Here is a 7,500-nt window from a genome sequence, read left to right as displayed (position 1 = left end):
GTGCTGGGCCTCCGAAACCAGACTGGTTAAAATTTGGCAGCATAATCATGCCATACTTGACCCTATCTTGTGCCGCTTCCGACCAATAGGCGGAGAGAAAGGCTTGCAGAAACTCCCGAGTGGAGTTGCAGTGACGCGCTGCTGACCTCATGCGAATCGCCGGTTCGCCTTCCAAATAGCCACACATATATTCTATTTTATGTGAACTTGCCCAGTCGGGGGGAAGACAAAACTCAAATTGCTCGAGCCATGCTCGTGGATGTATTCCTTTTTGCGAATTTCGAAATATCTCAAACTTTCTCACCGTAAGGAAATGTTTGAAATCAAATCCCCACATTTCCTCCTGGCGACGCCCTTGAATGTTTCTATTTTTCTCATGTCTGCCCCTCAAATTACATTCTTCCCTATCGTCAAAATCTCCCTCGTGGCCGAAGTCCCTCTCTGCACTGTTCGTACGGCTATTTTTAGTGCTATTGGCAAGTTCGGAATCACACGCCATGCGGTTTTCCAGATGCGCCACACGTTCTTGTAATTCACCTGTTACAGCTTTGTGCTGCCTGTTCACTTCGAACTGTCCCTTCTGAAATCTCAGAAGCGAACGCACTTCTTTGGTCTCTGCGGCCGCTACCGGTGTCGTATTGTTCTCGCTTTCCGTCAGCAAAATCGTGCCTACAATGTCCGCTAATGCTGCAATCTTATCATGTATTTGTCTCTTGTCCTCCGCCCCAGTCTGCTTCAGTTGTTCTACTTGCTGTTCCAGCGCTTGGATCGCTAAACTGTTGTCCGCTATTGTGCTGCTAACGGACGTGGGACAATGCGTTTCCGACTCTTGGACCCTCGAGAGTACCTGCTGGTGTTCTCTTTCGCATTCTTCTCTCAGCGCTTGGAAATTCCTAAGTAGCTGTTCTTCGCTCTCTTTCGATTCCGCATCGCGACTCCGCTTGCTCTGTTCTAAGGCTTGCAGACGATCATCGATTTGTTCAAATGTATGGCCTAATTCTTTCATAATATCACTTTTTATTTCACTTGCCAGATTGTTTATTCTTTGTGAGATATCATCGGACACTCTCTTCATCGACTTGTCGACTTTATTTGTCTGCTGGATTAGTTTTTTGTCTATTTGTTCGCCTAGCTCTCGGATCGATTTTTCAGATTTCTCTGCGTTTTCTGTATTTTGTTGCAATAAGGCTTTCATGAATTCTGCCAAATCAATTTGGTTAGTTGGAGGCAAACCAATTTCTGGCTCTGATGTGAGCCCGTTCATCCTGTTTTGCATTTCCTCTGAAGTATTCCCCATTGCATTTTCGGGACCGTCCGGCGTGTTAATATTCGAAATCAAATTATCCCCATGGTCCATGTTGCTTAAGTTGTCGGACCGCTTACTTTTAGCTTGGTTACGTGTCTGCATTAGTGCAATTTATACCTGGTACGCGACACACTAATCAAAATAAATGTGTCCCGCAAAAATTACGACAGTCACACGAAAGATACCCAACCTAATACACACTTTTTCACACGCAAAACTAATTTTTATCTTTGATCGAAACAGTGGAATTTACAAGCGAGGAAAAAAAAAACACACACACACATATAAAACACACAAATGTAGAAAACAAAACAATACAAACAACTCAACGCCGCTCAACAACGCCGTGAATCTTTTGAAAGTCTGCTCAGAACAACGCAGAAGTTGTTTGAGCGCTGCAGGGGAAAAAATTAAGATTATACAACGCACGCAATCTAACGTTTCAGAGATTCCAGAGTATAGCGGATTCACAGAACAGGGTCGCCATGTGTAAGTTTGTTACTTTAATTCTTGCTATGTAAGCAGTACTGCTAGACAGTAAAAGCAGGTTAAAAGCTGTGAGCTGTCTGGGGAAGTTAACCTTGCATTACTGAGCAACTGTTTCACCAGGCATCCAGTGTAGATTACCGAATTCCCAACCAGACTAACATTAATTATAATCACAACCGGTGATATATATATATAAAAGAGAATATAAATAAAATGAAATAAATCAGCTTATATTTGGAAATTTATTTTAAGATTGATCATTGAAATTTCAGCATATTAAATTTGATTCATAAATAAACTGGTGCCTTATTTAGGATTGTGAAAATGTGAGATTGCAATCTTACGGAACACATCAAATATGGAGGCAAGATCGGGAGACTGCCTACAACACTGCATTCATAAAACAACACACAAAGAACATTGAAACATATGCAACAGAAAATTAACCACTACCAACAGATTCAAATTTTCACCCAAAGAAATTACGTTCGTAGCACAATCCTGTCCGTCATGTAATTACCACACACTGGTATACTAAATTCATATTAACTCTTTGTGAAATCTTCGAAAAAAGAATAGCTGAGGGGTACTTTGATGATTACACCACATGCTTCCCGTGGTCAACTTGGTTTACACAAAGAGTGTAACTCCACAATAATTTTGATAATTAAAATAAATTAGATCGAAAAGCAATTTACAAAAGAAAAACCTCGAACTGGTTACTAACGACCTACTGTTAACCTGACGGGTCAAACAGTTATATAAGCACGTGGTACTGGTCTCACAAAGTACACCCCATGTGGGTTGAACATAAAGAAAAGTTGCTATCTTGAAAAATATTTTCAAGATGAGACGTTATAATCACACAAGCATTCGCATTTAAGATTGATCTTAGTTAGAGTTACTGATTAACACGTGGTTCCACTTTACTCATAAAGTAGTGACAAAGCAACTACCAGAAAATAATCTGAACTTCACACGAGAATTACACTGCGCTGCAATTTAAGATAACATTAGATATTTTAGAGCTAAACCTGAAATAAAGGTGATTAAATTTTCAGTTACGCTGAACTTAAGAAATCCATTGTCCTACGGACTTAGCAGACACGCGCTTAGCCGGAGATCTTACCACTTCAGATGCTCGCCACCGATCGACTGCCCTGCGCTCCTACCGAGCGTGCTTCCTGAGGGTGGCTCCCAGATACAAACGGAAGTTGCCAGAGAGGCAGCTTCCTATACCAACATGACAATGGACGGCCAGGACCATGCTAAGAATGGAAACCTCTCTGCCTTTAGAAAGTGTAGCTACCTGTTCCGACACTGGTCCTACTGTTCTCTAGCAGACAGGCTTGTCTGCTGCCCTCAAGCATGCAGCTAGAAACACATTTGCTCATTCATCCTCTCACACAGAAGGGAAGGGGGATGACAGTATCTTATCATATACAGTATATAAAAGAAAGCAGACGTAGGTTCCGTATGAGACTGTGTGATATGAATTACATATAAACTGTGTTTTAAAGTGTAGTAGTGTGACAGATCGTTCTTGTTTATGTGTAAAAGTAGCACGTTCCACTACTCAGTCTCCTCCCAGATAGTCAGAAACGCCACAGTAAATTTAGAAGAGGAATTTATGCCGTAAATGACAACAGATTTACGAAATTAAACATGAAAGGAATCCAACAGAGACCTTTCAACCTTGTGTGATACGTAAATTGAAAACTAGTGTATGCGTTAAGGGAATAGCGAATATTACTGTGGTAAATATTCTGCGCCGAATTATGAACTCGATTAATTTAAGTGTCTTTGTTTTCAATCTTAGCATTCCACGATAAGCACGTTAGGTTTCTTGTGTAATGACTATTGGTCAATGACGGCACAACGAACTTTTCAATTAACTCATATATCAGATTCGGTCTATTTCTCTTGGAAATTATTTTCCGTTGTTGCTAAGTTTCTTCCTAGCGGATTAAAACTGTGTGCAGCACTGGGCTTAGAACCCGTGACCTTTGCATTTTGCTGGCAGATTTAACGAAACCATCTGTGGTTTAGAATCTGCAGTTTGCGTAGGTTTGGCTATTCAGTTTAAAGAGCTAATTCTACCACTATCTGCCCTTTTTAACATAGCAAGTATTCGGTGGGACAAGTTCAGTTAAATACACACATCTTATCGCTCTCGTTTTTGAGGTTCCCCACGGTGGATTTCCGATCTGTGGCTACGTAACAGATTTTACACCCATTGATGTCCCCTACCCCGCACTGACCTTATGATCAGCTGTCCCTCTGCGCTCTCTATGTTACCTTATGTCTGTGTTAGAAGGAGCCTACTCGTGGTAGGATAGCATACAGTAATGAAGTACCCTCTATACGTTTCATCATCTTGTCAGTAACTAAAGGCTTTCAATTAAACTATATACCTGTGGATAACAGTTACGAACAAGTTCAGTTTGAATGATTAAATGGAAAATGTTGTGGGGAAGGCGTACCAAAGACGGCGTTTCATTGGTAGAACACTTAGAAGATAAAACAGATCTACTAGGGAGACAGACTACACAACATATGTTCGTCCTCTTCTGGAACAATGCTGCATAGTATAGGGTACCATTGACGGGAGACATAGGAGAAGCTCAAGGAACGGCAGCTCGTTTTGTATTATGACGGAACAGGATAGAGAGTGCCATGCATATGACACGGGAGTTGCATTGGTAATCCTTAAAATAAAGCATTCTTCGTTCTGGCTAGATCCTTTGACAAAATGTCTATCACCAACTTTCTCCTCCGGTTGCGAAACTTTTTTGTTGGTTCCCACCTACATACGAAAAAAAAAGACCACCGTAATGAAATTTGTAAAATCAGAGCTCGCAAGAATATATTTAGGTGTTATTTCCACGTGGTATTTGAGAATATAATATTCCACAAATAGTGGAAATGTGGTTCTATGAATCCGCGTCGGGTTACTTAAGAAGGTATTTCGGAGTAGTCATGTAGATGTAGATCTAATAAGTCTAGGCCATGTCATGTCAGCGATCGCTGCGGACCAGCGATCCCTAAGCAACAGCAGCGACAAAACGTGTTATTGACTGGGAGGAAAGCTGTGCTCCCCATGTTCCATAACCCCACAAAACTAATCAATACTGCAAACCCTGTCTGTGTCTGTGAGCGTAAACCAATAATTCTACATATTTTATATGACTTTGGCTCATCGTAAGGCAGTATTGGTTATCAACAAGTTCGTAAAATACACCATACAAAATGAGGGAATTAAGAACAGTGTTGCCATGTTTCCCTTCGATTAAGTCTGCTGTAAATTGTCAATAGCATTTACACTGCGATGTCCTCTGGAGCTCGTATTTCGCAGTGATTCTGATGGGGCCTAGACCTAATGTGTCGTATACTAAGACCAGTCAAACAACTGTTGCTCATACACACGGTCCATTCATATTAATGCGACCACCGCCTATGTTCGACGTCAGTGCACTAGCCACTCACAGACGGCAGGTGGCTACATCAGCAGTGGAGGGTACAAAGGGTGATATTTTTCCACCGTGAAGAAACTCTAGTGATTTTTCGATGACAGGATGCGGAACAAAAACGGTCTAATGAACTTATGTCCGTAAATGCATGGTTTCCATGCTAGACACCATTTAATCAATCATAAATTGTTGCAGAGACTGCGGTCTAGCATGCTCTGTACCATGTAGATATAGTTACAGAATGTGTTTAAAATAGTTTCCATGTGCCTCAACGCATGCGCGTACGCGCCGTAGCATGTTCTGTCTCTCACATTCTTATCGACTAGGCTGCATCCGAACAGTGTGAAAGGCAGCATGAATACGCTGCTCTAGCGTCTCCACATCTGGAATGGGCTCTGCATACACGATATCTTTGAGATGGCTCCATAACCAGAATCCGCACAGGGAAGACACGATGGCGGTGCGTCTGGACATCAACGGCGAGGTGTGCTGGAACTCCAGCATGTAGCAGCTGCGTAACCCTTCGAATCATCAACGGCACTTTTCCAGCACGGGAAGCAATGCCACCCACAAGAGACGCCGATAGTTTCGGCCTGTTAGGCGACGTGGAAGGAAGCCTGGTACTCAAAGACAGACGATAATTGTCCTGGCCCACAGATTTCGGCTACACCGATGCTGATGATTCGTTGTCATCATACGATGGAGGCTCTGCGTTCTATCCCACAGATGACTGATATGAAAGTTGACCATACCACTTGGCGTAAGTGTTTCCTCATCTGTGAGTAGGATTGACGACACAGATCCCGGAATCGTGATTGCCTGGTGAAGAAACCAGGGACAGAACTGCTCCGAACGTGGCAAGTCTGCCGCTAGGAAACCCTGCACATACTATAAGGGATAAGGGAAGTAGCTATTGTCATGGGCCGTGCGGGGTAGTCGCACGGTCTCAGGCGCCTTGTCACAGTCCGCGCGGCTACCCCCGTCGGAGGTTCGAGTCCTCCCTCATGCATGGGTATCTGGGTTGTCCTTAGCATAATTTAGTTTCAGTTAGATTAAGTAGTGCGTAAGCTTGGGGAGCGATGACCTTAGCAGTTTTGTTCCATAAGACCTTACCACGAATTAAAATTAATTGTCTTGGAGAATGTTCTACACATTCGTCTGGCCTTCCCTGTACTGGTGGGCCAACTGCCCGGTACTGATGAGGCATTCACCTTCCGCAGTGTTAAACGCATTTCCCTCCAAGTGTGGTGCCTGTACATTTGTGGTAAGTCGTTCGTGATTTCCTGCTTCCTGCAACGACCCTGCCTCAGGCAAAGGGCAAAACACTGCACCAAACATTGAATGCTGTGGTTTTTGTCAGCGGGGATAGGTCTCCTGACAGAACCTTGCTGCCCGCCACCCACTTCCATTGGCCTTTCCGTAAGTAAACACCATGGCGGCAAGCTCTCGATTCAAAAACGGAACCATTGTGTATAACGCTCTGTCATCTTCACTACAACGTGAATCACCAAGAGAAACAAATTGGACACAACATTACCAATTACAATGGCAGGAGATGGTGCTAGGGCATGACGTATGAGGAATAATTCCGCCCTCTAGGAGGAAACCATGCATAGTATATCAGTGAGTAGTATATGGGTACGTATGGGACAGACAAATAATAATGGTCCTCACCAACCATAAAAAATATACTCCAAAAATAATGGTTCAAGTAACCATAAACATCCAAACAGCCATTAAGTGGCGCCCACCAATCATAAAAAATATACCATAAAAATAATGGTTAAATAATGGCCCCCAGTGACCATTAATCACCCTGATATGCCCATTAAGGTAGCAATCAATCATAAATGACATCGAAAATTACAGGTACTAACTTAAGGTACTAAAGAACCATTAATTTCAAAATAAAAACAACTGAGAAATGGTACTAAAGAACCATAACTTGTGGAACAATTTAAAGGTTTGGAACAACCACTAATTTAAAAAATATATATATCAAAATGTAAGATAAATCCCTTTTTGAGGTATTAAAGAACCATTAATTACACAGCCATTAAAAAAGGTAACAAAGAACCATAAATTTTTCGAAAAAATAAAAATGAAATTTCAAGAAATTCCATATAATGGTTCAAAAGACCATTAAAATTTGAAACACTATTGAAGTCACGTATGAAAGTACTAAAGAACCATAAATATTTCTCCAACACCTTATTCATTTAAAGGTACCCCAAA

This window comes from Schistocerca piceifrons, chromosome X (genome assembly GCF_021461385.2).
Source record: "Schistocerca piceifrons isolate TAMUIC-IGC-003096 chromosome X, iqSchPice1.1, whole genome shotgun sequence".
NCBI classification, from domain to species: domain Eukaryota; kingdom Metazoa; phylum Arthropoda; class Insecta; order Orthoptera; family Acrididae; genus Schistocerca; species Schistocerca piceifrons.
This window is presented reverse-complemented; position numbering follows the sequence as displayed.